Source organism: Montipora foliosa, chromosome 3 (genome assembly GCF_036669935.1).
Source record: "Montipora foliosa isolate CH-2021 chromosome 3, ASM3666993v2, whole genome shotgun sequence".
NCBI classification, from domain to species: Eukaryota; Metazoa; Cnidaria; class Anthozoa; order Scleractinia; family Acroporidae; genus Montipora; species Montipora foliosa.
In genome coordinates, this window is record NC_090871.1 from 26,662,198 (window position 1) to 26,687,194 (window position 24,997).

The 24,997-nt window shown below is 39.7% G+C and overlaps 1 pseudogene; it reads left to right on the forward strand.

Annotated features, from left to right (window-relative positions):
• LOC137995488 (transient receptor potential cation channel subfamily A member 1 homolog) lies at positions 1-23,792 on the forward strand (annotated as a pseudogene).
• The last annotated feature ends 1,205 nt before the right edge of the window (positions 23,793-24,997 follow it).

The following is a 24,997-nucleotide window of genomic DNA, read 5'->3' on the forward strand; positions in this document are numbered from 1 at the left end:
CCGGTCCAAGAAGACAGGTTAAACTGGTCCAAATGTGCTGTAATTTGAGATAAAAAGACTTTTGAAACCTTAAAATATGTCATCCAAAAGAGATGGAAGTGCTAGCAGCATACTTCTCACCCCGTTACTGGGATTAAAGTCGAGGAAGAGTGACAAGGACACAGCTTCCAATTCAACTTCATCCCATTGTCCTTTACCCCTTGCAAAATGAATTTCAAGCTTTCTGTTAAGTTCTGGAAATTTCTGGAAATTTCTAGAATGTGACAGCTTTATTCCAGAATCAAATTCCAGCTTTTATTCCAGAAATTGTTTTCCAGTTTTTGCAAGTTTTGGGTTCTTTCAAAAGCTGGAAATAGCTTGAATTTGATACATCTATCATGTGCTGCCAGAAAATGACAGTTTTTTCCAGTATTCACTTCTTGCAGGAAACTGGAAATAAACTAGCAATTATAAGTCTACAGCTTGTGAACAATTTTAACATTTCTCAAATGAAACAAATTTTTAGTTTATTCTATAAATTCTCTTTTCAGATAAAAAGTTAAAGAAATGTTTAGCATGTAGTTTCTTATTATGTATAAAATTTAAGAAGAAAATTCCCTAGTAGAACCAGACAATTTTTATGTGAAGGCTATGTAAAATTTATCATATAACTATGTTGAGCTATTTACATGTAGCTCCTTACGTGCTATGTAATAACTATGTAACTTGCTACATTACATAGTTCAGTCTGTGTAAAGCATATGAATGTGAATGTGATATCTTTCGAGTTAATACATCTACTTAGCTTACGCAATGTCCTTTAAAGGCTCCAAACTTTGAAAATAAAAGCACTCTGTACACGGAGAAATGAAGAAAGCTTTTATTCCGATGTACTCAATACATGTAGATTGTGAGAAAAACCAATGAACGGATTACCTTGTTTGATGCTCTCTGAGTCTCATAATCGGCCTTATTCCAAAAGGAACCTGATGCATTACTCTCGAAAATTACACACTCCAAGTCAGCACTTAATCCTTTCAATGAACTCAAGTATCTTTCAAATCTTGCTCCTTGTCATCTTCCGCCATCTTGGATAACACGTGAGAGACCGGACTGGGAACTAGTGAGTCCTTTTCGTTTTGGTCAGTAGTCAGGAGTAACCAGTCCAGCTCTTACAGGTTTCGCGCGGTTGAAACGTTTCAACTACGATCACGCTTTTGTGCTGACGATTTTGTTAGTTTTACTCTTTAAATGCTGATCCAGGCAAAGAAATGCTTACAACAACTCAAGTAAAAAGGTAAGTGTTAACTTGAAGCGAATAACATTTGATTTGATGCCTTATTGTCTTCAAAATGAGGAACGATTTACATGCATGTAGAATTCACATTTTCACACCATCGAGTCGATTTGTGAAGCAAGGAGACTCAACTTGGCTTAAGCAAATTACATGATTGTATACGATTGACAATTGATTCCTTCTTGTAAAATGCTAATTTCTGTCACTTAAACTATGGTAATCAATGCAGAAAATGCCTGAGAAAGCTATTATGGACGTTTGTAAGTAGAGACCCAAACTTATGAGTCTACAATGTACTCTTCACACACTTTAATTGTAATAGAAATTATTATCAGCGATTTAGAGGAACCACTACATGCATCATTGAAGTATATGTACTGTATTTTTTTTAGTTGCCATGAAAGAGTATGAAGAGACACTTCTGAAAAAAATTCTTTGATGAGACGGCAGGGAAAGGTCCTTTACAGCAGACAAAAATGCTTAGCAGCCAATTCTGTCTCCTTAACCAGTTATGGTTTGATGTATTTGGGGATCTCTCTTTGCAGACTTCTATATACATGTAGTTCTGTGGTTTATCTGAAATGTTTTTAAATGTAAAACAAGAACCCATTCCAAAGATTTTGGCATGAATTAAGTGTTTAGGTTCATGCAATAAAAAAATATAACTGCTTTGAAATCTGTCGTCTATTTTTTTTGTCTGTGAGCTATGGTAGTAACTGTTAATAGCTTGCCTACAATGGATTTTTTGTAGTTTCCAGCACATTTCTGATTTGCTGGAATATTATTTTATAGGAGCAGGATAATTATGTATGTGTTGTGTATTTTCTGTTTTGATCTATGTAGAAACTATGTTGAAACTATTTTTATTTTTGGACACAAAAACCCCATAACATAGCTTTTACATATGCTATGTAAAGGTTCCATTTGACTAGCTAAAACATGATGCCTGTTTTTGTTGTGTATAATTGACTGCTTAGAATAAGAAGCTTAGTAAAGTTACTTGTGATAAATTTAAAAAGTTACCAATGGCTGAATTGCCTTCAAGGAATAAAATTAAGTGGTTGGAAAAGGCAGAGGAAAATCATGAAAAACTGGAATGTCCTTGAAAAAAGCTGCAAATTAATACTGATCTTCACATGCTTTCATTTAATAGCATGCAGCAATTTTCTAGAAAAATCTAGAAAGCAGAATTTGTAACAAACTGGAAAAAGCTGGAAAAAACCTGATTTGACCCCAGATTATGATTTCTGGAATAAAGCTGGCAATTTCTTTCCTCATTAGCTCATTAGCATGTTTCATTAACATTCTAGAATTTTCTAGAATTTTCCAGAAAAGGAAACTGGTAAATTCTAGGAATTTCTAGAAATTTATTTCTGTCATATTCTAAGAAAAATTCTGGAAATAACCAGAATATTCCAGATTTGTTTTGCAAGGGTACCCTCGGTGTCCTTTCTTCCCTCGAGATCGAGTAAAAGTCTGATGGTATTAGAAAGGGAGAGCGTCGAAAATTCCACAGTATCATTGCATCAGGTAACTTCTTCAATTTTGAGCTACTTAATTTAATTTAAGCTCTTTACAACCAAGGGTTGGTCTTGACGCAACAAAAGCGTTGGTCATTTCGTTTACGTTCATTCTTTCTTTTATGCAGTATTTTTCGATTCCTGCGAAGAGCTATTATATTGATTAATCTCGCAGGACCACAGATTGATCTTTCTTGAACAAATTTTACTTCCTCAAAAGGTCGCGAAGAGCTCTCATATATTAATTTGTTTACAGATTTTATCTGCGATGTAAACGGCTCGCGTGACAATATGAATTTCACGCGTGCAGCCCAGAGTAATTTTTGGTAATTTTTCGATGATGGTACCATACAGGTACTTTTAATACGAGGATGGTTTTTGTCAAACAAGGAAATTAACCTTAAAGTGCCAGTGAAATGTTTATAAATTTTCCTCATTTGAACTACTTTTGAAAATGATGAAGAATGTGTATGGTTTTTTTTTTGTGTTTTCACTCACGTGCCAACACAACAGCCATGTTTGTCAATGAGTACAAAAGAACGGAACAAGATGTGAAGATGTGACGTTTACGGTCAAATAAACACTTGTGATGATGGACTTTGGAAATGTGTAAGTGATTGACCCAAAAGTCTTCTTTAAACGACTTTTTTATAATATGAAAACGGCAAACTGAAACGTGTTACAGAGTCACAAACATCCATTGCATGCTTCTGGTGTCTAGTTCTCTTGAACAAGTAAAACGTAGTCTGCAAATCTCGCAGGAGACCTTGTCTGCCTTTGTGATTGTCGTAGGCCTGCAGTAGGGCTTGAAGACTTTGTTATCTTTTCCAGTTCCTGAATTTCCAGTGGTTGGGGATTTGCTGAAACGTCTTCGTCCATCTCTTGTGTGTGGTTTCCAGTATGCTCGATGTGACTGGGGACAACTTTGAACATCGATGAATTGCGCGTAACGGTCTTGTGTCCGTCACTTGCGGTAATCATCGATCCTTTTTTTTTTCTTGGATTTTTTCACTGGATTAAACGGAGTACTGAGCCTGTTGGCCTTTGGTTGCTTGACTAAAACTGTATCTCCCAGCTTGATATAATGCTTTCTCTCACACCTAGCTTTTGGTCAGTGTACGCCTTTATCTTCTTTTTCTGCTCTGTGTCTCTCTCTGCCAGGTTCTTCTGGGTCTCGGCAATGGTTTGTTGGCAGACTGGTGGCGTCACTTGCGGCAGAGTGGTCTTGAGCTTCCTTTGGTTAAGTGCTTCGCATGGCGAGATGCCAGTAGTCGAGTGAGGCGTCACCCGATACTGCTGCAGAAATTTGTTGAGCTCTTGTTTCCAGTTCTTATGCTTGATGGTCGCGGTTCTCAAGCATTTTCCTAGTGTCATCATGAAACGTTCTGCCCTGCGATTTGCCCTTGGCCAGAGAGGCGTGATCTTGCGGTGTTGAAAGCCTAAATGCTCAGCAAAATTCTTGAGCTCCACACCGTTGAAGGGGGGTCCGTTGTCGCTCTTTAGCACTTCAGGAATCCCTTGTCTTGCGAAAATTGCATCAAGATTCGTGATTGTGGATCTGGCGGAAGTGGATGTGACAATTTCCACTTCCAGAAAACGGCTGTATTCGTCGATGACAAGCATGAGATCCTCCAGAAGGAAGTGGTCCTAGGAAGTCCATCGCGAGTTCTTTCCACAGAGCGGTTAGTAGCGGTGTCATCCGTAGAGGTTCGAGTCGTTGCGCCTTGCAAGTAGTTGCTGCTTGGCATGGTAGACAGGCGCGGAGGCGCGGTGGCCTCATGGTTAGTGTGCTCGACTCCGGATCGAGTTGTCCGGGTTCGGGGCCTGGCTGGGGACATTGTGTTGTGTTCTTGGGCAAGACACTTTACTCTCACGGTGCTTCTCTCCACCCAGGTGTATATATGGGTACCGGCGTAATGCTGGGGGTAACCCTGGGATGGACTAGCATCTCATCCAGGGGGGAGCATAAATACTCCTAGTCGCTTCATGCTACGGAAACCGGAGATAAGCGCCGGCCTTAATGGGCCTTCAGGCTCATAACAGAGACTTTACCTTACCTTTTTATGGTAGACAGCAGTCGACTTTCTCCTTCAGTATCTCGTCCACACCGGGAAACCAGACTTTCTCTCTGATGAGCTTTTTTGTCTTTACGATTCCTTGGTGTCCAACATGCGCCAGGTCTACAGCTCTGTTTCTCAGTGTGTTAGGGACTACGATCCTATTTCCCCTCAATATTGTTCCCTTGTAGACCAATAGTTCGTCCTTCACTTTCTTGTACTCTGGTACTTCGGGATCCCATCCTCTTCGCCAGATGTGACGTTTACGGTCAAATAAACACTTGGAATCACTTGTCCGAACGCAACAGTATTTACTAACAGAAATGACGACTAAAAAATACAAAAGTCCTAGCTCCTAGACCGTGTGGGTCATTTACATAAATGATTGATAAGTCTCAAAACACTACAGAAGTCTCTTATGCAGTACTTATTCGTCTTTAAAATCTTGTGTTCTTGACCCTATGCCTTCAACTTTGGTCAGCCGATGTCATGTTCTATTACGTGTTCTTACAAGATTGATAAATATGTCCTTAAAGTCCGGTCAATTTCCTGTTGCCTGGAAGGAGGCCCTAGTCTTACCGTTAATTAAAAAACCTGGCCTCGACATACTCTTCAAGAATTTTCGTCCTGTTAGTAACTTACCATTTTGTTTCGAAGCTGACAGAGTCAGCCGTCTATAACCAAATTCATAGCCACATTTGCAGGAACAATCTTTATCCTTCCAATCAGTCATCTTATAGGAAGAATTATAGCACAGAAACAGTGTTGCTGAGAGTGAAAAATGATATCTTGTTAAATATGAACAAACAGCATGTTACACTATTGGTCTTATTAGATCTTAGTGCGGCATTTGACACTGTGGATCACAATGTTTTACTCAGTCGGCCTCACTCAAAATTTGGTCTATCTGGGATGGCACTTGAATGGTTTAGCTCCTACCTTAGTGGAAGATCCCAGCATGTTATGGTCCAAGGCAATTTATCTCAGAATTTGAATTTGGACTTTGGTGTACTGCAGGGCTCTTGCCTTGGACCATTGCTTTTTACGATTTATACAAGCAAATTGTTTGACTTTATCAAGGCGCACCTCCCTACGGTTCACTGCTACGCTGACGACACGCAGCTGTACATGTATGTGTCCTTTAGTCCAAATAAGAGTATTGGGCAATTTGAGGCTGTCACTGCTATTCAGCACTGTGTGGATGATATACGCAATTGGATGACCAATGATAAACTACTCCTCAATGATGATAAAACAGAATTTCTAATGATAGGTACCAAGCAACAACTAGCCAAGGTTAACATTGATCATATTATAATTGGAGGCAGTGTAATTACAGTGTAGACCAAAAGGAGAAGTTAAGAATCTCGGGGCACGGTTAGACTCGACTCTTTCAATGAATTCTCATGTAAATAATACTTGCTCAAATGCTTTTTATTACTTGTATAATATAAGAAGAATTAATAGGAAATATCTTTCTAGGCGGTCCACTGAGACCACAGAGGGTCCAAAATGCTGCAGCTAGGTTAATTTTTCAGGAATCCAAGTACTGCCATGTAAGACCGCTGCTGTATAAACTGCACTGGGCTGCCCGATAAATTTCGAATTGACTTTAAGATATTACTGTTAACGTATAAGGCTATCAATGGCTTAGTGCCTTTTTATTTCCAAGAACTTATTAATCTTAAAGAAGCATGTAAATACAAGTTACACTCCAACTGTGATGGACTGCTACTATTAACCCTTTGAAATTTAAGACCTTAACAACTTTAGGAGATCGATCTTTTGCTGTTGCTGCTCCCCAACTATGGAATTTACTGCCCTATGCGATCAGGAGTAGCCCCTCAGTAGCATCTTTTAAAAAGACACTCAAGACATTTTTATTTCAGAAAGCTTTTTCGTAATTTTATGTGTTTTATGTAGTTTTATGTTTTAAGCGCTGATGAAAATAGCTATATTGATATCGGCGCTATACAAGTTTATTATCATTATCATTATCATTATCATTATCATTATTATTATTATTATTATTATTATTAAAACGTTTGCATAATAATAGAGATCAATTTCCAGGGGAATGGGTCGGGACACCAACATAGCAGCCGTGAAGTCATGTGAAAACCAAAAATTCTCTTCTTGCAAAGATTTAGATCTCTACAAATACAGTCATGTAGTTTTAGATAGTTAAAAGATAAATCACAAATCATTCAACAACTTTAGACCTACATGTACATGTACCATAAATCCTCTATTAAGCCTTCCGGGGGGGCTTATTTTTTTCAAGCACTTTTGAAGGGGGGCACAACCATGCTGATCTTCACAAACAACACACATCTCACGCCGTGAGAAATCTACTATTTACATGTAGTAGTGCATCACTTCATGGTGAGTCCGACGATTAAACCTTATCAGGATTAGCTGCTTTGATGCGGACTTCGCTGCATTCAGCAGTTACGTCACCATGGGGGTGCCTATTCGGAATTGTATTAAGTCATTCAATCGAGATACGTTTCTGGTGAGCATGTATACATTGTAGTATTTATAAAGCAAAAAACTCGCTGAAACGTGTGTCCTATTTGTTTTGGCTAGCTGATACGTGTATGATGGTGCTACATGTAGTACTTCAAATCGTGGCCTTGGTTCGATGATTGGCAATCGCTCATTATGTTGTGGTCTCATCGATCAGCCTTTCAAGCTTAGAACTAAGTGTTAATTAAGCGCTATTAAGGCAGAACGTTAGTACTGATGGAAAGAGCATTTGAGTGTCACTTGGCACAAACTGTTGGAGCGTTAGTAAGAAACATTAAACCAATCTTGAAAAGCGTTGAATATCCGTCAATCGTGCATTAGTTTAATGCCATTTAATGGCCAATCATTAGCGTATGTCTTCCCATGGATTAGGTCACATATTTGGGCTGGTTTTGCACAGAGGTGCACGGTGTAATAATAGTCTAGGACTTGGCATCCCCTTACCTTGTGCTAGCACCTCAATGCACATGACATTGTTTTTAATTTTATTTTCAATTTACAGGCAGCACGCGATGGAAAATGTCAACTTGTGGAAAGGAGGTTGGAAAAATTGGGTAAAGGAAGTAAAAAGATCAACAAGAGAGATCAGGATAACACAACTGCTTTGCATTATGCGGTGCGCTACAACCACCTCCATATTGTAAAGTTGCTTGTGGAATTTGGAGCAGGTAAAGCTTGCACATGTACATGTAGTTGACTTGTTTTGTTTTATTTAATAACGAAAGAGTTGGCAGTCCTCTTTGTCAATCAGCTTGTTTCCCTGTTTTTAAACGATACATGGCAAAGTACAGTATGTAATTTTAGTTTAATATGTGTACCAAATTTTTTTTTTCACCACCTATGTCCAGAAATGCACCTACATGTACATGTAATTAGATGCAGGTCCAATTTTGACATCCAGCACATGTATGCTGTCCCTTTAAGTCTAAGCCTTTGCTTCCTGCATTGTATTTCCAACAATAAGGTATTAAAGGGTAAATGTCAGCATTATCTTTTGCTTCTAAAGGGTAACTGCACATGTTTGCCCTTGAGGAAGAGCATTTGGGGGAAACTTCGTGATGTTACTTGTCTCAGTATTCTGAGACGAGTAATGTTGAAGTTGGGGAGAAGAGCAAAGATACATTTGTGACACTTACATGTAAAGGGTGTACTGAAATCTGTGTGCATTTGCAGTTTTTAAACTTTAAGGTACACTGTACCTTAAGTTAGTTTTCTAGGGTTTGCTGTTGTTGCCCTGGACATAATTGTTGACGGGGACAAATATTTTTACTTCCTTCTCTTGTTTGGAAGCCCCCTCTCCCATCAAACTACATTGTCTTATGTGGGGAAGGGGGAGGGGATAAATTTTGTCACAGTGGTAGTCGCTGCTTTTGGCCATGTTTGAACATGCATCAGTGCCTCCTGGGAACAGTGGATGCTTGATAATCCCATGTTACGAAAACAAAATCAGAGGAGGGGCACCAAGTAAATAAGGTGTCATGATTATACAGTAGAAAATGGAAACACCCAATAAAAGTTATTTTTCTTTTATTGAAAATTGTTTAGAAAGAAAGTACTTGTAACAGAAAAGCAGATCATATGTTATACAATGTACCGGGGAACATTTAGCAGACCATGGTAAAATGTATTCCATCTGCTGTCTTGCATAAGCTTGACAACATACAATACATTGTACTCCGAGGTTATTAACTAGATTCTTTGATTTTAAAGACATTGAAGCCAAGGGGGAAGATGATGCCACCCCCCTTCACTATGCCGCCAGGTTTCGTCCTGTCCCAAGAGCTTTTGGAGGCTCTACACGGCCAACACCTCAAGTCACACCCAGTCCCAGTTCGGAGAACTTGAACGATGTTGGTTTGTTTCTAAAAAAGGATCAAGAAAAGAAAAAAGATGGAGGTTGTGGTGGAAACTTTGGGAAGGGATCAAAGAGTCGTTTACTTGGTGCTGCTTTAGGAAATAAATTATTCAACAAAGACTTTTTAAGCCTTGAAAAGAAAAACTTGTCTTTGCCCAAAGATCAATCTATTCTTGGAGAGACTATGATTTTGTATTTGCTGTCACAGAAAGCAAATGTAAATGCCCACGACAGTTATGGTTCCACTCCACTGCATTATGCAGTTGCAAAAGGAAATCCAGATGCTGTCGATGAACTGTTAACTCACCCTGGGATTGATATTGAGGTAAGATATCCACCAGGCCCTGATTGAAGGTTGGGTACCTTTATCTAATGGAATAACCACTATCCACAGTATATAGTTTACTCCATGTTAAACATTGACCAAGGTTTTCGTAGACTCCTTACTTAGATGCACCATTTCCGTAGTACATGTAGTTTGCATATTCAAGGTCACACAAGGATTAAATAACACTGACATCTTTTCGCAGATTGAAACTGTTGGATAGTGACCAATATGTGGCATAAAAACAGTTATCCAGCCTTTGAATTACTGGAACGGACTAATGAAATTAGTATACATAATTCTGGGAAGTAAATTAATTTAGGAAACATAACCCAAACAAATCATAACATTATTGCAATTTTCTGATGCAATACAACTTTTCTAAAAAAATTGACATCTGAGAGGACAAGTCTACACATGTACTTATGTAGTAGGATATTAAATATTAATAATTATTATTATGTAGTAGTTTCATTTAATATGTAAATTTGAGCCAAGTTCAGCGAAGGTTTTGTTATTGATAGATAACTCCTTTGTTTCTTTTCAATTGGAATACAGGCAAAAGATAAAACTCAGATGACACCTTTACATGTGGCATCAAGTCAAGGTTCTCTGTCTGTTGCAAAATGTCTCATTAATGCTGGAGCAAATCTGAGAAGTTTGGATGAAGAACAAATGACGCCTTTGCATTTTGCTTGCATGGAAGGAAATCTTGAAGTTGCCAAATTACTCTTTGAAACAGGTAAAGTTTAAGCTTCGGCCATTGTTGACACTGACAATTGCAGGATGATGGACAGATCAAACTTGCCATTCTTAAGGTTGGCAATGCACAACTTGAAATAATTATTTCCTACCAATATCAGTAGTTTGTTTTGATTTTTAATTGCTTAGAACTTCATCTCATTTTGTTTTTTCAGAGTTAGTGCATGTTAAAATAGTTACCACTTTTTCATTTTTCCCTATTATTAAACCTAATATAATCAAGAGCCTCGTGCCACTACAAGTTGAAGGAGTATTTGTTTAAAACTGAAACAACTTGTGACTTTCCTCCCTGCCTTTCTTCCAAATGAATGTACATGTAGCGACATGCACATGTACAAAGTGGACAGTATGCCACGTTTAAAATAATTATTGTTCTGTTTGTTTATATTAAGGTGAAGAACAAGGCGGCTGGTCCACTGTGTCCAAGATGGTAACAGATCAAGATCGTGAAGAGCAGACCCCTCTCCACCTTGCAGTCGAAGATGGTGACATTAACCTGGCCAAGCTTTGTCTGGACAAAGGAGCAAACGTCAATGCACACAAGGTGAATATGAGTACTCCCTTGCACCTTGCAGCAACTGGAGGAGATTTGGAAATTGTCAAGATGTTGATCGAACACGATGCAAACATAGAAGCTAAGAATGCGTTACAGGAGACCCCACTCCACAGGGCAGCTCAGTTTAATAGAGTGGACATAGTGGACTTCCTTCTGAGTCAGTAAGTGATGATGATGATGATGATGAGGACGATGACAATCATTATGATAGTGTTGGTGGCAGTTTATGGTGGCATTACTTGTAATTAAGATGATGAGAGTGACATTGTGTAGGGGTTTCAAGAAGTACCAACATCCAATGAAAAGTGGCGGTTATTTCACTCAGAGAGGTCGGCTAATTTTTCCCTCAGTTGATTAGAAGTAATTAAAAATAATATAGATTCTTTCGAACGTAAGGTTAAAATTCATTTTGACACTGACAGCAGTTGGTTACTCTACTCAAACCAGTCGACAACTTCAAATTTGATTGAAAGCCCTGATTTAATGTCCGTTGGACATAATTATTACATAATTCACTCTTGGTTCTCACTACCGCTAAGGTCAATTGTTGATGTCAAGATGGTTGGATATGTTTATGGACCAAGCCAAAGTTGTGGTCCATAAACACGCAAAAAAAGAACGAGGCCAATATCCAGCCATCTTGACTGAAAAAGCTTGGGCAATAAAAGGATTTATTATGTGTATGGGATAAAACACCAAAACTTATCTTTGATCTTGGGGGACCAAGCGAGAAATCCCGAGCCAGCATTTACAGCTCCATCTTGTTCGCTCGGGTAGCTTGTCACAGTGCGGGATTTGGTTCATCTTGCCTGCTCATGGGGCTAGTCAAAATTATCATAGACTCTAATACAGAACATAACATGACAATACCTATGAAATATACATAATAAGGAACGGAAAGGAACGTTTAACAACATTTAAGTGTCTGATCTTCTAGTGCTGGAGTACTAATTGGGGACACTGTAAACTGAAATCAACAAAATAATGCAAATCAAATCAAATGAGCCATGCCATTTCACCCGAGTTGCGATCTATGGCTGCAAACCTCAACAAATGCCACAAATCTGTGGTTTTCAATGATCAAGTCAATGGCCCAACATAATGTTATGCAGTTAAAAGTTTTGCCCATGTGAATTTCTTTGTCTACATGTACACATATTTTATTCTTTCCAAATCTGCAACGCAGAGTGACCAAGCCTTACCAGGATTCAAAATTATGTAAACACACAACAGTAAAGTTTAATTCTCTTTTGCCTTACAACAGAACAGAGTTTGGCGCGAAAATTTAGCTACATGTACAATGCAATTGAAAACGTTCGAAGTCCCACTTTCTTGCCAACTTGGTTTTAACTTCATTGCCAATTGATGAGCTTGCAAACAGCGCCTTAAAAGTTAGTGGTAAGGGGCCTGTTGTGATCTCGGCACTGCAGGGTTGCATCCCTGGCAACCTGCAAGTCGGAACCAACCTAAAGCAGCCGGTAACCAGCCCTGTCACACTGAAACATGGTCCAGTGGACAAAACACTTACCTGACCAGATACTTACCTCCATGACCTAGTAGCCTCGGGATGGGAAGGGTGTGGCTCAGTGAATCTGCAATGATTCGCAAAAATGACCTGCAGAATTCAGTAAAGATTGCATGCCCATTCACAAACAAGCCCAGCTGGATTCCGGGGCACCCCCTTTCCCCCTCCCCCCCCAATATAAAGGCACGCCCATTTGGTGCGAAAAGGCTACATGCCACATTGGCTTGAGATTAACGTTGCCAAAATCCTGTTAAATCACATTTAGAATTATGATATAGTATCCACCCATCTTTCTCTTTTGTTTTTGTGTGATAAATAATGCCTTGGCTTTTAAAGTGAGTTTTTAGTCCCTTTCTCTAATTTTCCCATGATTTTAGGAGTGCTTACATTGAATGTAAAGATAAAGACAAGGACACGCCCTTATTAATTGCAGCAAGTAAAAATCATCTGGAGACAGTAAAGAGCCTTTTATCTCATGGTGCGGATGTAGGGGCTAAAGATATTGATGATGCAACACCCATCTACCGTGCAGCATCTGAAGGTTGCATTGAAGCTCTTGAGGTCAGCAACTAAAGATTTAGTGTGTAAGGGAACTTTTTGTGAAAACTTGTTGTATCAGTGAAACTTGAAAATTTCATTCTAAAACAAGGGTTTTTTCCATGTTTGCATGAGACTGGCACAAGGTTCTTCTCTGGTCATGAATTTCAAGTGAAATACATGTACGAAAAAGAGTTAAATGGTCGACCAGTTCCAGTTGGCGTTCACGCCCGTTATTTCCTGTCATTTTTATAATTTCTACATGCATGTACATGTAGTCCTGGGTTTAAGAAATTAAGAATATTAATTTAACGCAACTCTCTTGCTAGTCCTTTGAATGGCCGATGTAGATCCTCGTAGGATCATTACTCTTCATCTCTGTTGTTGATTCTGATGGCGTCTTTGCCTCTTCGCAGCCTGGTGAAGATGGTAGCTGTCGATGTCTGCTAGTCCTTTATAAAATTTATATTACTAATAATATGCAGTGTAGATATATATAGATCTTCATGGTACGTGTTTTTATAATTAACTATACGGTATAAACATTTACTCAAGGCAGTGTGTATAAAAGTTCCTGTTGAGTTTAATTCCAAGTTCCTGTGGCTAAACATTTGACAAGTCAGTGGAAAAAAAACTTGAATGGAAGGTTCAGTTTGGTTACCTCGGTGTTAACCTTTAAGCTGCTGTGTAAATGATTCGATATTCTCCTGTTATAAAGAAATTGGTCTATGATTTTAGCCGTGTGTATATCTAGTGATGGTTTTACTCGGAAAGTTCATAGAGTTTTCTCAGGGGGCTAGAGTAGCTCCTGGCTCTTTTTTGTAGCGTGGGAATTTCAAGTTAAGGTCAGTATGCTTACACATTGATCAACATTCCCTAACTAAGGTATTCTCTCTGATGTTACGATTTTTCATTAGTTTCTGTTGCAAGATCGCAAAGGGAAGACACTGGTAGAGGAATACGACAAGTACGAAAACACACCATTGCACGTGGCTGCAAAGAAAGGATACGTTCGAATTATTCAGGTTTGTTACTGTACATGTATGTGTAGCTGTGCGTTGCAAACGTTCCGTCTCTACCTTTTGCAAGTGAACATTGAAGATTTCGTATCAAAATCAAGCCTGTTATTTAAACCTAGATTATTGCAGGTTCATGTGCAATAATAATTCTCATTATCATGCAATGCTTCATTTCAAATATTCAAATATGTGGGGATCATGTATATATTATATATATTATCTATCCTCTGTGCATTTTTTAGCTTCTGCTTGACATTGGCTGTTGCATCGACTGTAAAAACGATGGATCATTAACGCCTCTCCACTTGGCTGCCAAATTTGGACGGAGGAGGTAATAATGAGCCCTTTATTATTATAACATTTTTATAATGTTACCTCACAGTATGCACCTGTTGTGTTCGGTAGCTCCATTTTTTTCGACTTAGGGACTTAAAAGATCTACTATAGCGACGGTGAGGAAAACATCTCTTAAAAATGCGTTCTTTTGCACAATCTTAAGTCTTTCGGGGTTATTTCATCTCGTTCACTTCGTACAATGTGGGCGAATCATCCTAAAACTGAATTTATACGCGCGGTTTCATAGTAAAAATATCGAATGAAAGATTTGCATTTGTACGCTCGCGTTGTCGTGAAAACCTCAAATTTGGTGATTTTACGTTGTTTTTATGCAGAGCACAGCAGCACGTGCAGCACGTGCGGTACGATTCTTTTTCTTCTTTTAACCAATGTTAATAGGGAGCTTAAGCAATAGCAACGGCGACGGCAACGAGAACGTCATCGCAAAATGTAAATTCGCGTAGTTTTAATTGGCAGGTTTCTTTTACAGGTCACAGGTCATTGCTTTAGTTATACAGAAAGCATCCTAAACATTCATAATAGCTAACCTTACGCCAAAAAAATTTTTCTTTAGGCCTAATTAGGCCTAAGGTTAGCTTTTATGAGTGTTTAGGATGCTTTCTGTATTAGTAAAACAATGACCTGTGACCTGTGACCTGTAAAAGAAACCTGCCGAGTTTTAATCGCTACGTGACTATTTCAACCTTTTTAATATGACAAGGGTGTGGTACTTCCTCAAAAATAACACTCGTCGAAACGGCACTTAATTTAGGGGAGAAATGAAAATTTATCCTCAAGTGCTGACGCCCTTGATAAACCTCCAATTTGGCTATTTCACGTTGTTGTTTTGCTGGCGACGGCAAAGAAAGGGACAAAAGTGAAAAACGCACGTGCAGGGCGTGCAAAGCTATTGTTTTTGCCCACTAAGGGTCCGTTTACATGGAAAGAAGATGATCCTAGTGCTCATCCTAGGACAGGGATCATCCGAGCGCGGTATGTTTTCAGCTTTCAGTTTACTTGTGAAGGGTTGTATTTGGCCCCAGTGCTAGGATCATTCTACCGCTAGGATAATCCTATCTGAGAGGATAGATGAGCCTGGCGCTAGGATGATCCTACCTCCATGTAAACGGCCTCACGAGGCCAAGTTTGCCCGCCCACCATCTTGAAACCGGAGATGGCCCTGGGGACGAGTTGTGAGAAACAACATGGCGGGATCTTCGCACTTATGGACTAAAAGCTCGAAAGGCCGACAATTTCGAATATCTCTTCCCAACGAAAAAGGCGACGATATTGAAGATGTGCAACGTGCAGGACCAATGTTGTTTTCAAAATACAGGACCCAAAGTCGAGAGTCAGCGGGAAGCAGTGACTTTTCGAGTCTTTCTGCGAGCGGTGTGCAAACGGTCAACACTTATATCCCTCACACTGACATTGATTACAAGACGCAATATCCTATCTTAATATGACAAGCTTACCGCTGTAAAAACGAAAACAGGCAGAATTTGGAGCTTAAGTTCAACAAGAAATAGCGTTTCTAAGCTAAGCCGCGCTGATCTACTGTTTTTAGGTCTAAAAACCCCGTTGAAGGCGGTTAACTTTCAATTGTTTTGCTGGGTACTACTATGTCAATACTCTAAAAAATTCGACTTTCCAGGAGCTTGTCTCGTTAGTCTAGTGGATATCGGAAACTGCAAGGTGAAGCCATCGATCCGGGTTCAACTCTTTGCGTAGCCTATTGTGAATCTTCTCAGCTTGTTTAAAATGTTTGTTTCGTTGAAGTAGATTTGAAGTCTATAGTAGATTGTACGTCGTGTAAGTTGAATAAAAAGGGAAATGTCAGTTTGAGAGATAGAAATAAGTGATGATCTTTGCAAACAGGCCAGAATGTGTTGGATGATTATCAAGTTAGATGAGCTTAATGGTAACCAGCCTCGCCCAAAAATGAGAAAAAGTGCTGGGGCGATCCTGCATGTAAGCCAAATGAAAAGTTGATCCCAGGAGCCGCGTTTTTCCATGTAAAGCAAATGAACCTTCTGGGATGATCCTAGCACTAGGATCATTTTCTTTCCATGTAAATGGGCCCCTAAATATGCAAATTTGTGACGTTCTTGTTGCCGTTGCCGTTGTCGATGCTTAAGCTCCCCATTATTGTTTCGTGGCGTTGCCGTAGCCGTAGCTAGCCGTCGTCGTTTCTTAACCCTTTAACTCCCAATAGTGCCACTTATGTATAGATTTTACTCTGTCTAACGCCAGACGATTTTACTCGTCAATGGGGAACCCCACGGGGCTGAAAGGGTTAACAACAGCTGGATTCACTCAAAAACTATGTCCCCACTAACCCTTTAACTCCCAATAGTGCCACTTATAGATTTTACTCTGTCTAACGCCAGACGATTTTACTCGTCAATGGGGAACCCCACGGGGCTGAAAGGGTTAAACTCCCTATTATTTGTTGGCAGGAACACATTCCACTTACTACATGGGCGCTTGAACTGCAAGAACATTCCTTCATGTCATTCAAGTGCAGACTTTCTAGACACAAAACAGACCTTAATAATTTAAGCAGAATCACACTTTATCAAGGAGAAGTTATCACCTTCTCTTTGTAACGAACGGTGTTCCGCAAAGTTCACTAGAAGTTTCGCTCAAAGCCTCTCAAGGTTCCTAGCGTACAGAAGGCAAACATTTTTTCCACCATAAAGAAATTCGGAACTGGCGTTTCGAGCGTTAGGGCTCCCTTCTGGTTTGTTTAGCGTTTTACATAATTTATTGAAAGATGGAGTTACGCTATTGGTAGGGATAAAGTAACATTGATTCCAATAATAAATTAGTTGAAGGAAAAGCGTTCGTTAATTGATCTCTTCAGCTTGTACGTTTTGTTTTTCCTTTCAGACCACGTGATGTTCTCAAGGGAATTCTCCTTTTGGTTTTTTCATAAGTTACTCGGACATAAGCACGCGCATAAGACGACATTTGAAATTTGAAATTTTATCTATTAACAATCGTGCGCAGATTTGCTTGACCGTCTTCCTCGTTTCACTTCCTTCTTTGGCATATCGCCACTTTCCATGCTTTCCAAATTAACAACTGTGTTTGCTCATCTGCAAGCTTCTATTCAGTTTTGCGCTCAAATTGACACATACAACTTGGTTTCGCATTACAGCTTTACTCTGATTGGCTGTTCTTAAGTGGGCGGTATTCAAAATACCTAAGTTTTCCGCCAGCTACTCAGGCAATTTTCGCATATTTGTGTAGACGGGCAAATTCGATTCGAAAACGCTACTTGTGTGCGCTGATTTTTTCGTATGCGGAGAAGAAAATCTTCGTTTTCAAGAGTATCCGGATACGTGTGAACGAGGCCTAAGTTCCCAAATTGCATTGCACACAGCGAAGTACGTCATCAGGTAGTAGTCGACTTTTGACCGAGTTTGCAAAAGGCCTGTGCGAATAATCAGTAAACGACTAATGTTTGAACCCCTTCAAATGATCCATAAGCCTTACTCATTCAATATTTCGAACAATGATAGGGGAAATCCAGAGTTTTTGAGAATTTCCCGAACTATTTGAATTATAGTAATGATATTGCAAGTACCTTGCTTCTCTTGTGTTCAAAGGAATGTTATGAAAGAAGTGCTGTGTTCGCTCCCATTGCAGGACTGTGTGTGCTCTGCTAAAAAGGGACATGTCAATTATTAATGATGAAGATGATGCATCAAACACTCCGCTACATCTTGCAGCCTTATGCGGTAACGATAAGGTCGCCAAGGAGCTGTTGGACAGAGGTGCTGCTATTGATGCTAGGTCAGTTAAGATTAATGCTAGGTTCCTTTTTTTTCCCAATACGTTCCTGTACAGAAGAATCAGTAGGGGAAAACATTTGATGCCTGTTGTTGGCAACTCGGCCATAATTTCGGTAACACTTCTTCATGTCCCATAGACTCAAGATGCAGCGGTGGTGTATAATGTGTAGCACAGCAAACAACCTTGCAGAGGAATGACTACATCTTATGTGTTCATCTTCAGACCCCAAATTTGAATCGTCATCGTAATCTCTTCCTTTAAAATGCACAGGAATGCTAACCTTTGGACACCTTTGGATTGTGCGGCAGCTAAGGGCTGGGTTGAGGCAGCCACTGTCCTATTGGATGCTGACTGTCCTGTGGACCCTACTGATAAGGCTAAGGTGAGATAGAGAAGAGGTTGTTGAGTTTTTTATGAAAGCATATTTTACACGTTCAAGTTAATCGTACTTTTCCGCATTGTCTGATGAGTTAGTGAAAAGGTGCTGAGGAAAACCTGCACTTCCAAGTAGGTATTTTGTTTCTTTGAGTTGTATTTTTTTAGTCCATTTTCAGTTCGTGTGGCGTACATCAAAACAATTATGCTTCTCATTGTCGATGAAAGTGGCTGGTATTTAATTTTTGGCCCATGTTTAGCATTCTTAATTGTCATGTTAGCCTGCGTAGCAAGTGCTAATGGGAAGGAAAAAAGGGACGCATGGCGAGTTCTGACGGAAATCCCCAGTTCCCTTCCATTTCAGAATTTGCTCTGTTTCCGTTACCTTTTCCTGCTTGCTACACAGGCTGGCTATCTTCATGTTGCTAGTTAGATAATTCTCAAATATGATATATCTTGTTTATTGCATGAGTTTGATATGACAATTCGTAACCATATTTCTTGTTTTTTTTTGTTTTGTTTTTTTTTTTAATCTCCGTCTTTTAGACCACACCACTTCATTTAGCAGCACGTGAAGGGCACGTGGAGATGGTGAAGTTACTTTTGTCCAGGAAGGCAAACATAACATTGACGGATAGTTCTGGGCGAAACTGCCTGGATATGGCCATTGAAAATAATCACAAGTAAGTCTTTGCCATAACGTAAAACGCCTTTATTCTTAATTTTCACTTACGAAAATAGCAGCTGGTTTTCTTTTTTTCAGATATGTCCAGAAATGCTCGTAACCCTAACTCTACCACTAAGCCGCGTCACGTAGTGTCCCCTTGCTCTCTTTCTCAACTTCAGCGTCACTCGCGTCTGGGAATACAGACAATCAACCTTACGAAGTGTCCCCCAAACTCCAGTTTTTCAGTAAAGAGGAACAGCTGTGTTTACCCTCACCAACAAAGAGAGTGACTTTCGTATGACCTTGAAAAATAAACGTCAAAACAGAACTTATCGAACAATAAGCAAACGAGCGCAAATTTTCATTGGCTTAGCGAACGTGGATGCAAACAACGTCATCTCTCCGTGGAACTTTCTGGAAAGCTATCGGCATTTCGCTTTGACGCCGTTTGAAATGCAGTATTGTGATTGGGTAATCGATTTGTTTACTGCCCTTGTTAGGAGTTTCCGTTTGCGGGAATAAGGAGAAGCTTTGTTTTAATCCTGAAACAAATTGCGAACGCTTTTTCAAGGTCATACGAAAGTCGCTCTAACGCTAACCCTTTCACTTACCTTATTGCTAGAAATAGGTAGCAAAATGCTTGCACTTAAAGGGACACTTTTTGTTGGACATGAAAATCGGGCGTGTACCCAGTTACCTGCAGCTCTGTACATGAGTTTTTTATTATTATTATAGTCGAAGCGAAGGCAATGTTCTCGTAAGAATACAGATTATTTAGGATGCTGAGGGTTGGCGCAATTCTTAGAGCTATCGTCTTTCACCAATTTAGCCTGAGTGCAGTTCAATCAACGTTATATATGGGTTGAGTTTGTTGGTCGTCTAGTCTTCTGCCAGAGGTTTTTCTCTGGGTGTTCTTGTTTTCCTGTGAAACCCAAAACCAACGTTTGGTTTGATTTGCTTTGGTTTTGTCATTGGATGTGATATACAGTCTCCCCAATAGACTACTTCGACGATACGACGGCCATTTTGATTTCTATTGTTTGAAAAGATATTATGGAATGCTCAGGTGGCAAAATTAATATGTATTTGCCCCTGGGCATCCCGTAATAGCTATTGAAACAATATAATTCAAAATAGCCGCCGTATCGTCGAAGTAGTCTGTCAGTAGAGCTCTATGTTCTCGACTAAATAAGATGGAGGCTCAAGTGTATATATGAAGTGATTTTTTTGCTTTTGCTTTTATTCAAAACACAAAGAAAAAAATGTCTAAACACGTAAGTTTTAATTCGCAGAATTCTTTGCTTGCGATTTTCCCCCGCGAAAAATTCGAATTTGTCTCTTTTAAGTGTCTCCGATTTGCGTAATAAATCTCAGAGAGTACGGTAGGCTTGATGGAGGAGAAGCGAAAAAGACAGCCGGAGAAGACATTTTGCAGGTCCGGCAGCCGCAGTGGTGGAAATTGTAACAACAAATCGGTCGTCCGGAAATAAGTAAAGAACATTCTCTCTGTCATTTCGCAATCTACAAACAAATTGAATGATTGCCCAAAAAGCGAAAAGAACTTTATTTACACTTTAAAATAAAGTTATTAGTAGTAACGTTATCATCATCATCGTCATTGTTGTCGTCATCATACGCAGGACCCATATTGATAGCAGTTTTTTATAACTGAATTGTCATCCCGCATGAATATATTATTATTATTATTATTATTATTATTATTATTATTATTATTATTATTATTATTATTATTATTATTATTTCACTATAAAAATTGGGATAAAACATTACCTAAAATCATTTTAACATTAAAAAATTGCTAAAAAGGCGACGACGTTTTGACGTTAGCAAAACGTCATCAGTATCAAGTCAAAATATGTTAGTGAGTTTCGGTCTATAAATGCTAAAAAAAAAAAATAGCTGATTAAAAGCTTTAACGTGAGAAAAAGTAAACAATAAATTAAAATATTACTTTGCAGCCAGTTTTCGTGAGCAAGAAATTGGGGCAAGATCTTAAACCCAAAGAAATCAAGCCGGCAATTGTGAATAAGCAGTGTGTTGTTTACCATTTTTCATGTGATCTGTGCGATGCAGATTATGTCGGGTACACAGCCCGACACCTTCATCAACGCATTGCTGAGCACAAAAATTCGACACTCAGTAGACATTTCTTAGAAGCTCACGGTCACAACAACCTTTTGAAAGAAAAAAACAGTCGTTAATCTTTACATGTAACTGATTTCATTGCCAAAGACCTTGAAACCCGCATATGAACATCAGAGAAATTTGTTTATTTTCGTTATCAGGGAAGTTGCGTCCGTAATTATTCAGCAAAATGACTGGAGACAAGCCATGCGCAATAAGACGAAAGAAGGAAATACTATAAACACGCCAATGAGAAAGCTGATCAAGAAACTACCCGGTTAGTTGTTAAGCCTGGTTTTCACTCGCGACGCAAGCATAAGAGCGCTTTTTTCACCGTGAAAACGGGGCTGACGCAAGCAAACGCACAAGGATCAAAATTTTTCCTTTTCCTTGTGCTTGCCCTTAAGCTTGCGTCGTGTGAAAACGAAACGCAGCATTAGCATAAGCACAATGCAATTTGCTACGTCTGGTGGCCCATAAAAGCACTTGTTGCAGTTTCCCCGCGTCTGAGTATTTGAACAAAATGGCGGATGACCGTGGTTGATTTTGATGCTTATGTCGACGTTCGCTTTCACTAGCATAAGCTGCTTGTGCTTGCGCTTGTGCTTGCGTCGCTAGTGAAAACCAGGCCCCGGTTGTTCGAAAGCCGATTAACTTAACCCAGGATTAGCGTAAACTTTGGTTTCATTTTTTTAACTTTTGAGTAAAAGTTTTTTTTTATTATTTTTGTTTTTCAAGATTAACTTTTTTTAATGTATAATTTTGCCAAATTTCAGCGCTGAACAAATTTTTTGAAGTAGATAAACAAACTCCTTGGTTAAATTTTAATCTTAGATCAGCGTTAATCGGCTTTTGAACAACCGGGCCCAGGTTAAGTAATCAATGTGACTGCAGTAATGTACATTCATTTATTATATCTCTCAGATAGTACGCGCGCTGTGATTGGCTAAATTAGCGGGCCGTATTCTACAGTACGGCCCGCAGTACAGCACGCTAAATTTAAAATTTCGATAAAACATCATCTAGCGAGTTTTTCATGTCATTTCTGTTGCATAAACTTGTAAAACTGCCAAGAAGATTTAGTTTTTCGGATTTTGACAAGGCAATCTTTGTGGCAGTTGAACCTTCCGCTTGACTTTGGCAAGTTTCCTTGCCCGCGCGCCGTATTAACCTCAGCGATACAATAAATATCTTACTAACCTCGTTTTCTCGGTCCAAGCTGTAAGTTACGGATCCTCGTTTTTTTCCCGTTGATTTATGGCCTTCACGCGTGGGCCATAAATCAACGGGGAAAAACTCGGTCCGTAACGTACAGTAGGGACCTCGCACTCGGTTAGTAAGAGGTATGTATTCTACTGAAATGCATAGTGACTATGATGTTTATTCTCACGTAAGAGAGTAAAACAATCATTGAAGCGCAGGTTAATGCAACCCAACCTCCTTGGGAACGTTCTGTGCAAAAAGACCGCAGCCAATGATTTTCACACGATATTGACATATGTCAAATCACTACAGTGACAACCCCGGCAGGGTGCTCTTAATATCCCTTAACATCATCCATCCTCATCCTCGACCACATAGGCTGCAATATGTTCGGTCAGCAACGAAAGTACGAATTGCGGGCTTCTTTCAAACCAGTACTTTCGCGAACCATGGAGTCTTGACTGCTATGCACAACTGTACTCAAGCGAACACAGATGGAACTTCACTGCGACTGCGCAGGTTAAATAAAGCCGGCCAGATATCGTTTTAAGTGGTTTCACAATACTTGATTGAGGCTACACTGGTGGACGGAAACAATAGATCTCTCGTTAGCTGACCATTTGTCTGTCCTCGAGCGTTTGTCGATTCCACTGTTATGTTGCAAACCACCTTTTCTCGGTGCGGACCGGGAAAATTACGCCTACGGTAACATTTCACACAGACGTTCTTAGGGCTTCGTCAAGCTGTACGCAAAAAGCCAAAAGAATCTCTGTCGTAAAGATCGTAAAGATGTGGATTTGCCAAAAACATAAAGATATTTCATCATCCGATAAGGAAGTCTTTTTAGCTGTTCTATTTTCGACAAACGCACGTCAAATAAAGTCCCAGTCCAATTTGTCTGGCTTCGGCTCTACCGTAAATATATGGGTTCCAGAAACTTTTGGGTCATATTGCTACGGATCAAACACTTTGACATTTGAATTGCTAGTGTAATGGTCGACGTTTTCCTTCCTATAGTGCGCTGTAGAGGTTGCAGAGAAAGTGTTTAACCGGTGTGTGAAGACGAATGGCTTCCTGTTGACCACCCACAGTACGCCATCACACTCAGTTACGAATTTCTGGATGACGTCAGTCTTGAATGGGCTGGCTTCGTGACGTCAGAGTCAGCCGATCACGAGGAGACTGGATTAGATGCGGTTAGGTACAAAATCAAATCTGCGTTACCCGAGAATGCCAGCAAACAAGTGGAGATAAAAAGCAACCATCCGCTAATGCTTATGGTGAGGAAGCCAATGTTTCATTAGTAAAGGTTTTAGGTGCGTTTTATTTTCACTTCACAGTCTGTAAGTCTTAAGCGTTTACACAAAAGTAAACATGTAAAACGGGAAACAAGTGCTGGAAAGCAAACCCACCGGTTATAAGGCACTGCTCGCTCTTTCGCCCACCGTTCTTGTGCCGTTCCTCCTTAATTCTTATCTGGCATTTTCGTGTTTCACTTTTAACGTTTCAAGTGTTTCTCTTCCTAAATCATGTCGTGTCATTGTTGCAGGGATGGCGCAGTGGTGAGAGCACGTCGCCTCCCACCAATGTGGTGTCGATTCCCAGACTCGGCGTTATGGTGGGGTGGAATTTGTTGGTTTTCTCTTCTCTGCACCGACGAGAGGTTATTCTACCCCCGGTAGTTCCGGTTTTGCCCCTCTTCTCAAAACCAACATTTGACTTAATTTGGCGGTAATTGTTAATTTTCATTTTACAGTGTCCCACAATTAGTGCCTCAGCGCTAGACCCAACGAATAGACACTTTAAATAAAGTTCCTTTACCTTTCCCCGTTTTGCTCTGACTGTTCGTTTGCTCACAACGTTTTATTCATTATTATTACTTATTCACTCACTCACTTACTCACTCACACTCACTCACTCACTCACTCACTCACTCACTCACTCATATTTATTTAATTGACAATATCTGTTTATTAACGTCCTATTACGATGAAAAAAAATCACTGTCTCGTTTTTCTCCACATTTCGGAAAAGTTCGTGTGCTGAATACTTGATATGCCGGATTTTATGCAATCATTTCATCTTATTTTGACGGCATATTTTTCATTTTAACGGTCCGCCATTACTTGGTGTGGTGAGTCCTGTTCCGGGACTACCTATTACCCCGCCCTGAAATGGGCTGGAACCCAGTCGGGAGAAAAGGGAGGAAGTCCTGAATTACTTGCAGGCGTATGCTCGGACTGACGCCATTTTCCCCCCAAAACTGGGGGAAAAAACCATATTTGGAACAAGATTCCTTATTTGGGCAACAGTTTATTCTGAGTGCTTTACATGGATACAGGGTTAATGTGAACGGAAATTATAACGCCAAGTTATGGAGGCAATTGACATTCGCCTTTCAAGAATGCCCTTTAGCTTATGCCTAAGGCGGCGGAACAAACTGCAAAATATTCATGCAGTCGTACCGGTAATTATGGCTTTTGTTAACCCCGCAACAGGATTTGTCAAG